Source organism: Podarcis gaigeae, assembly GCF_964106915.1.
Source record: "Podarcis gaigeae genome assembly, chromosome: 3".
NCBI lineage: Eukaryota > Metazoa > Chordata > Lepidosauria > Squamata > Lacertidae > Podarcis > Podarcis gaigeae.
The window spans coordinates 4,672,625-4,679,551 of NC_139680.1; positions in this window are offsets into that span (position 1 = coordinate 4,672,625).

The following is a 6,927-nucleotide window of genomic DNA, read 5'->3' on the forward strand; positions in this document are numbered from 1 at the left end:
TCTTCATCTTCAGAGATTTTTGGGTAGACAAGAAAACAATGAAAAGGCAATAAGACGCTCAGCTGCAGGATTGTTCCAGCAGCATTTGCCTCCATTTAAGTCCAAAGGATTTTGAACTAAATTATGCTATCAGCATCATTTCAAGTTCATTTTCTTCTGAAAGTCCTTTCAAGGAGGCATTTTTAAATCTCTCATAATAGCAAGTTGAATAGCCGGATGTTGTTGCATGAATTTTGAATAGATCATAAAAATTTTCATTATATTTTTTGTAAATAATGTGTAGGAAAACCCCAGAGATTAATACCAGCAATCAGAACATGAAACGGGATAAGAAGAATTAGAGATGTATTTGCAACCGAAATAAATAAAAATCCCCATGTGAACCAGTCACTGAGGACAGCATAGTGAAATTGTTTGGGGAACACTGCGAGAAGAACTTGTGGTACATAAGGTCCTATGACTGGGTCACTTTGGCCTGTTCTTTGTGCATAAAAGTTGGACTTGTGCCCCAATATGTCACCGTTCCTTGAAGTCTCCCCCCAACCCATGCTGCAACACCAATGGCAGTGTGACGAGAGATGCCAAGCAATTTTGGTTGTGGTTGCAGGCTTCTTCCATCGATCATTCCACTCTGCAGAGTACATGCGACATCTTGTCATTAGAATGGCAGAATTATAAGTCCTGCTTAGGATGTATGGCACACAGGCTCCCTCAGTTAATGTTCTTCTTTATTGGATCTGTTGGTAGCATCTCCCATTTTAATATTTGATAAATCAAAGGGAACGGAATTGCTTGAAATGGTGTTCCTGGCGTTCATTGACAAAGCCAGTACATCCTACTCAAATTAACTTCCACAAGAAAAGGAGAAAAATCAATTTCAACACAGAGTAGAATCTTTGTTTACTGTTGTTATTACTCTTATTTTACCCTCAGGAAGGGAACACTGTGGCAGACTTAATAATTTGGCTGAGGACAGAGTGTCAGTTTCATTGGGAAGGTACAGAGACTGCCTCTTTAATTTTCATCACTTTGAATATCTTTATCATTAAAACTGCATGGCTATTTTGTTAAAACATGAAGAAGGTAATATATCTGCTTTTTCTTTGCCAGCATTGCCTATGTTTCAGATTTTTGCATTGTCTGACCCCATTTCAGTCAATTTTCCATATCCTGCCTGCCTTGAATCCGCCGAGGGAACACACTGATGCTGTGTTTATGCTAATTTTATGCTCTCTGAGTTGTGTCTGTTATTCAAAGCAGTTGAAGCAGTTATTGCCAGTAATCTTATTTCTGCTGGAGCCCCAGGGCAGACTAGGCCTCAAAATCGGGCCTGCAGACAAAGGCATAGCCATCAGAGCCTGCTGGTAAATGGCAGCTCTTTCCCACAGAATCTGATATCAGTTACTTTGCAAACACAGTAATAAAATGAAACAAATCAGATTTTCAAGTAAATAAACCAGGCTTCAGTGGCAGTGACAGTGGTCAGGACAACAGGATTTTAATAAGTGATGCTATATGCTGGGAAAATAGGAGAGCATCATTTCTCCTCTCTCCTCACCTCACTGCCCACCCAAAATAAACAGACAGACGGACGGATGGACACAAATAAATAAATAAATACAAATGCAAACAATTGCAAATGTTACAAATACAAATGCATGTCTATGCAGTGTTGCTTGATTTCTGACTATACGTTCAGTGGGCTTTTTCAGAGAATCACAGAAATGTAGAGTTTGGAAGAGACTCGGAGGGTCATCTAGTCCAGCTCTCTGCAATGCAGGAATCTCAATTAAAGCATCCATGACAGATGGCCATCCAACCTCTGCTTATAAACCTCCAAGGAAGAAGAGTCCACCACCTTCCAAGGGAATCCGTTCCACCATCAAACAGTTCTTACTGTCAGAAAGTTCTCCCCGATGTTGAGTCGGAATCTCCTTTCTTGCCACCATTGCTACAGGTCCTGCCTTCTGGAGAAAGAGAAATCAAGCTTGCTCCATCTTCCATGTGACAGCCCTTAAGGTTTTTGAAGATAGCTGTCATATCCCCTCTCAGTGACCTCTTTTCTAGGCTAAAGGAACACTCACATCCTCAGGTATTATCCCTTATTGCAATTAACAATCCCGCTGCTCCCTCCATCCAGTGCCCGTGCACTAGGGGTGCACCTATGTTTTGCAGAGTCTGCTGTGTCCGCAGACTTCCCCCCTACACAATCAGGGTTCAAGGTGCACAGAGAACAGGGGAGCCATGTGCACGCAAAGCAGACTTCTCAGTACAGATGCTCTCCTTCCTGACGTGGAAATGGCTGGCTGGGTGGGTGGGTGTTATATGGTGGGGGCAGAACCAGATTGTATAGCCCACTCTTCACCATATATGTTTATTAATCATGCAAGGGATATATATTTTTGGTAGAAAGTTTTATTAAGACTTTTCACAATACCATAAAAAGCAAACTATTCTAAACAGGAAATAAAAAAACAGAAGAGAAAGAAGAAGAAAAGAAAAAGAGCTGGAAGAATACAAAGTAAAAGGAAGCCAAAAAAGGAGATAGAGAGAGAGCAAAAAAAGTAAAAGCAAGGGAATAAGAATAGTAACAAAACATAAGAGAAGATATATGTGTTAAGTTGTGGGTGAACATATCAGACGACACAGCGATTCTTCAAACAGCTCTTTATTTGTAAGCTGGAACAGAACCGAACAGCAAACAGCTCAGCCGCCCTGCTTTTATAGGCAGCCGGCTGTCAACATTGTAGCAACAACAACCCAAGGTTTCCCACCTAAAATAACTGAGGTGGACCTGAGTGAAAACTATATACATGATACTCCTGGTGGCCAGGGTGAGAACTTCAATACATAACAATATGAATAAAAGTGACTTTCAACTATCCGTCTGTCAGTTGTAACTGCAAGCATCCTCACGATAATCCACTGTTCAATCCCAAATGGCGTCCAGTTCTTCCTCCCTCTGCTAGTTGATGTTTTCCCAATGTTCAATCTAGGTTAAAGGACCCCTGGACGGTTAAGTCCAGTCAAAGGTGACTATGGGTTTGCGGCGCTCATTTCGTTTTCAGGCCGGCGTTTGTCCACAGACAGTTTTTTGGGTCATGTGGCCAGCATGACTAAACTGATTCTGGCTCATGGAGGACCATGACGAGTGCCAGATCGCATGGAAACACCTTTTACTTTCCCGCCACAGCGGTATCTATTTATCTACTTGCACTGGCATGCTTTTGAACTGCTAGGTTGGCAGGAGCTGGGACCAAGCAATGGGAGCTCACCCTGTTGGGGGGATTCGAACCGCCAACCTTCTGATCAGCAAGCCCAAGAGGCTCAGTGGTTTAGACCACAGCGCCACTCAATCTAGGTATCTCATGTTCATTCCTTATCCTTTTCATCCAAGAGAGGTTCTCCAATTATTATTAAATATAAAAATTAGCCTTGAACTTCCTCCAGTCCAGCCTCACAACTTCCTCACAAATTTCTTTGCTGTGTTTATATAATAGCACAATATCCATTGTTAATTGCCAGTATTGCAGACATTTGTTCACACCCCATGCTTCCAATTACATTTCTTGTTACTATGGCCTTCCATCCTTGTCAATTAGAAAGCTTAACCTTCCACTTTCTATATTTCCGTTCTTTTTTCCAAAAGTGTTACGGGGACATGGTCATTTCTTCTGAAATGATTTTAGATTGTACGCAGAGCCCCCACAGGGCGAGTGTCACTACTGAGAAGGCCTTCCCTGTAACCACACTTCTTGCAAAGATGGAACTGCCAGAAGGTCCTTGGAACTGGACCTCAGTGTCCAGGCTGAATGGTGGGGTGGCGAAGCTCCTTCAAGTATACAGGGCCAAGGGGTTTAAAGGTCAGCACTGACACTTTGAATTGTGCTCAGAAATGGACTGAGAGCCACTGTAGGTCTTTTAGGACCGGTGTTAAATGGTCCCGACGGCTGCTTCCAGTCACCAGTCTATCAGCTGCATTATGGATTAGTTATAGTTTCCGAGTCACATTCAAAGGGAACCCCACACAGAGTGCATTGCAGTAGTCCAAACAGGAGAGAACCAGAGCATGTACCACTATAGCAAGACAGTGCACAGACAGGTAGGGTCTTAGCCAGCATACCAGATGGAGCTGGTAGACAGCCACCTTGGACACAGAATTAAGTTGTGCCTTCATGGACAGCTGTGAGTCCAAAATGACCCCAAGGCTGTGCAACTAGTCCTTTAGGGGCACAGCTACCCCATTCAGAACCAGGGAGTCCCCCAGAAACAATACTTCCATCTTCTTAGGATTCCACCTCAATCCATTGACCGCCATCCATCCTCCAACTGCCTCTAGACACTAAGCTATTGATAATTAGGTAACTCTCTTGCAATATAGCAGATTTGAAGGATACGAATATCAAGCATAGATCATTCATCAACTGCATCAAATCCTTTGACATCCTTCTGTTGCAAGAGACCTGGGCTTGTGAACCATTGTGAACCAATGGTTGTAGTGACACATCTTTGGCAACAAGTCAGTCCAAAATTAGAGGTAGGCCCAGAGAAGAATTACTTTGTCTGGACTCTTTACCTCTTAATGTGGGAGTAGTTGCACTACCCAGCTGTGGATCTGTTGCGGTGGCAACCCTAAGGTAAGAGTAGTTGCCTTCAGGTTCTACTGTTTAATATCTATCTTCCTGCACTTGGGTACATTTTGAGAGGGAGGGGAAACACAGTGGGAAGAGCTGGAACAATATATTACTCATGTTGAGTCAATGTTTCCATCAGTACAGATTTATTTATATAGGCCCTCATGATACCACATCAGCAGACTCCAGATAACTTCAAGGAATTCACCATATGATAGGACAATCTTAATGTGTTAGACATTCTTAGGACATCACAATTTTTTTGCTGGCATATGCCTTGCTCTTTATCATGCTAGCAAAATAATATCATCCTGAAAGTGGAATCCTTGGAGGTTGTTGCAGAGCAAACGTTTTTGAATAGTTTTCTTTTTTAACTAACAGATGGGAGACTTTTTTCTCATTTCTTATCTCTTTTTGACATTTTTTCTTTCTCTCCTTTCTTTTCTCTTCTTTCCCTCACTTTTCATCTTCTTGTATCAAAAAAGCATTTATAAAAACTTATGAAGAAAAAAAACCCACACCAGACAAATTAATAGGTGAGTTTATCTTTAGTTCTACATCGGGGACTAGTGTTGGAGAATATGCTGTTGCTTTTTCAGTCAGTTAGGGGGCTGATTCAAGCTTTCTATGTCGATAAATATGCAGATGGTGATCACTACCCACTAGTCACACTCACTGATGTTTCCTTAAATATTCTTCTGCCCCTTGAACCCCCACTGCTAGATTAAATGGACAAACAGAGCAGAAGGTAAGTTTTCTTCTTTTGTGGATTCTTCTGACTATCTGTTGATCCAAATTATTTAAATTTAATACTTTTTTTAAAATAAAAGGTTTCCCTGCTCCTGTTACAAACATATGTCCAAATGCTTATTGATGCTACCACTTCATTCTTCTTCTTTAATCATTTTCTCATCCTTCTATTAATTTTAATCCATTTTCATAGCTGGCCTTTTTTGTTTCCTTACAATCAGCACCTTTGTTGTTTTCCAAACATCTAAAAATCCATTTTGCTTGTGTAGACCTTCCAATACTCTGTTCCCAGATGTGGTACATAGAGATAGTTTATTGCCATCATCCTTTGTCCAATCACATTCCACTCCTTTGAAAATATTCCTTCCATTGTTCAAGGACTTGCTGGGCTATAAATAACTCTCTGACAGGATGCCTACTCCACCATTATAAATTGGGATTATTTTCCTCAGCCTGCCAGTTGAAGAACAAAGTCACATATTTAAACTCCTGCCAGATGTAATTAGCAGTTCTGCATCTTGCAAAATTGCTCTCTCCTCCGCTCCTGGTCCAGTTCAAAGATAATTCAAAGAGATTCGTCCATGGCAAGGACACACTTCCCAGGTTGCACCCGTTCTGCCTTTCAAGCTGGCAGATATGGGCTTAAACGACACCGTGGGATACAGTGCACTCCCCAGAAGCCCCTGAGGAGTGTTGCCAGGAAAATCCCGGGTTTTCCTTGCTTGGACAGCTCCACTCCCCTGGAGGGCAGGAGAGCTTGACTGCCATGGCTATGACGTCAGGCTGGAAACCATATCAAAACATTCTAATGTCTACTGTGGAGGGAAGTTTAGGGAAGTTTTTAATGTGTGACATTTCAATGAATTTTTAATCTTTGTTGGAAGCCGCCCAGAGTGGCTGGGGAAACCCAGTCAGATGGGTGGGGTAAAGTAAAGGTAAAGGGACCCCTGACCATTAGGTTCAGTCATGACCGACTCTGGGGTTGAGGCGCTCATCTCACTTTATTGGCTGAGGGAGCCAGCGTACAGCTTCCGGGTCATGTGGCCAGCATGACTAAGCCGCTTCTGGCAAACCAGAGCAGCACACGGAAATGCCGTTTACCTTCCCGCCAGAGTGGTACCGATTTATCTACTTGCACTTTGACGTGCTTTCAAACTGCTAGGTTGGCAGGAGCAGGGACCGAGCAATGAGAGCTCACCCTGTCACAGGAATTTGAACCGCCGATCTTCTGATCAGCAAGTCCTAGGCTCTGTGATTTAACCCACAGTGCAACCCGCATCCTGGATGGGCGGGGTACAAATAAATTATTATTATTATTATTATTATTATTATTGATGAGGAAACATTGTGCCATTATGATGCACTTATATCTGATATCCTGAGGATCTCAAGGGAAGTTAGCACTCCTGCTGGTGATAAATATTCTAGTTGGTTTGACTAAGAATCAGATTAGATCTAGAGACGCAGGATTTGAGGACTGCTGCCAATAAATCTTGTTTTCCTTTATAATAGTACCCTCTCACCACAGCTTCCTATCTATATA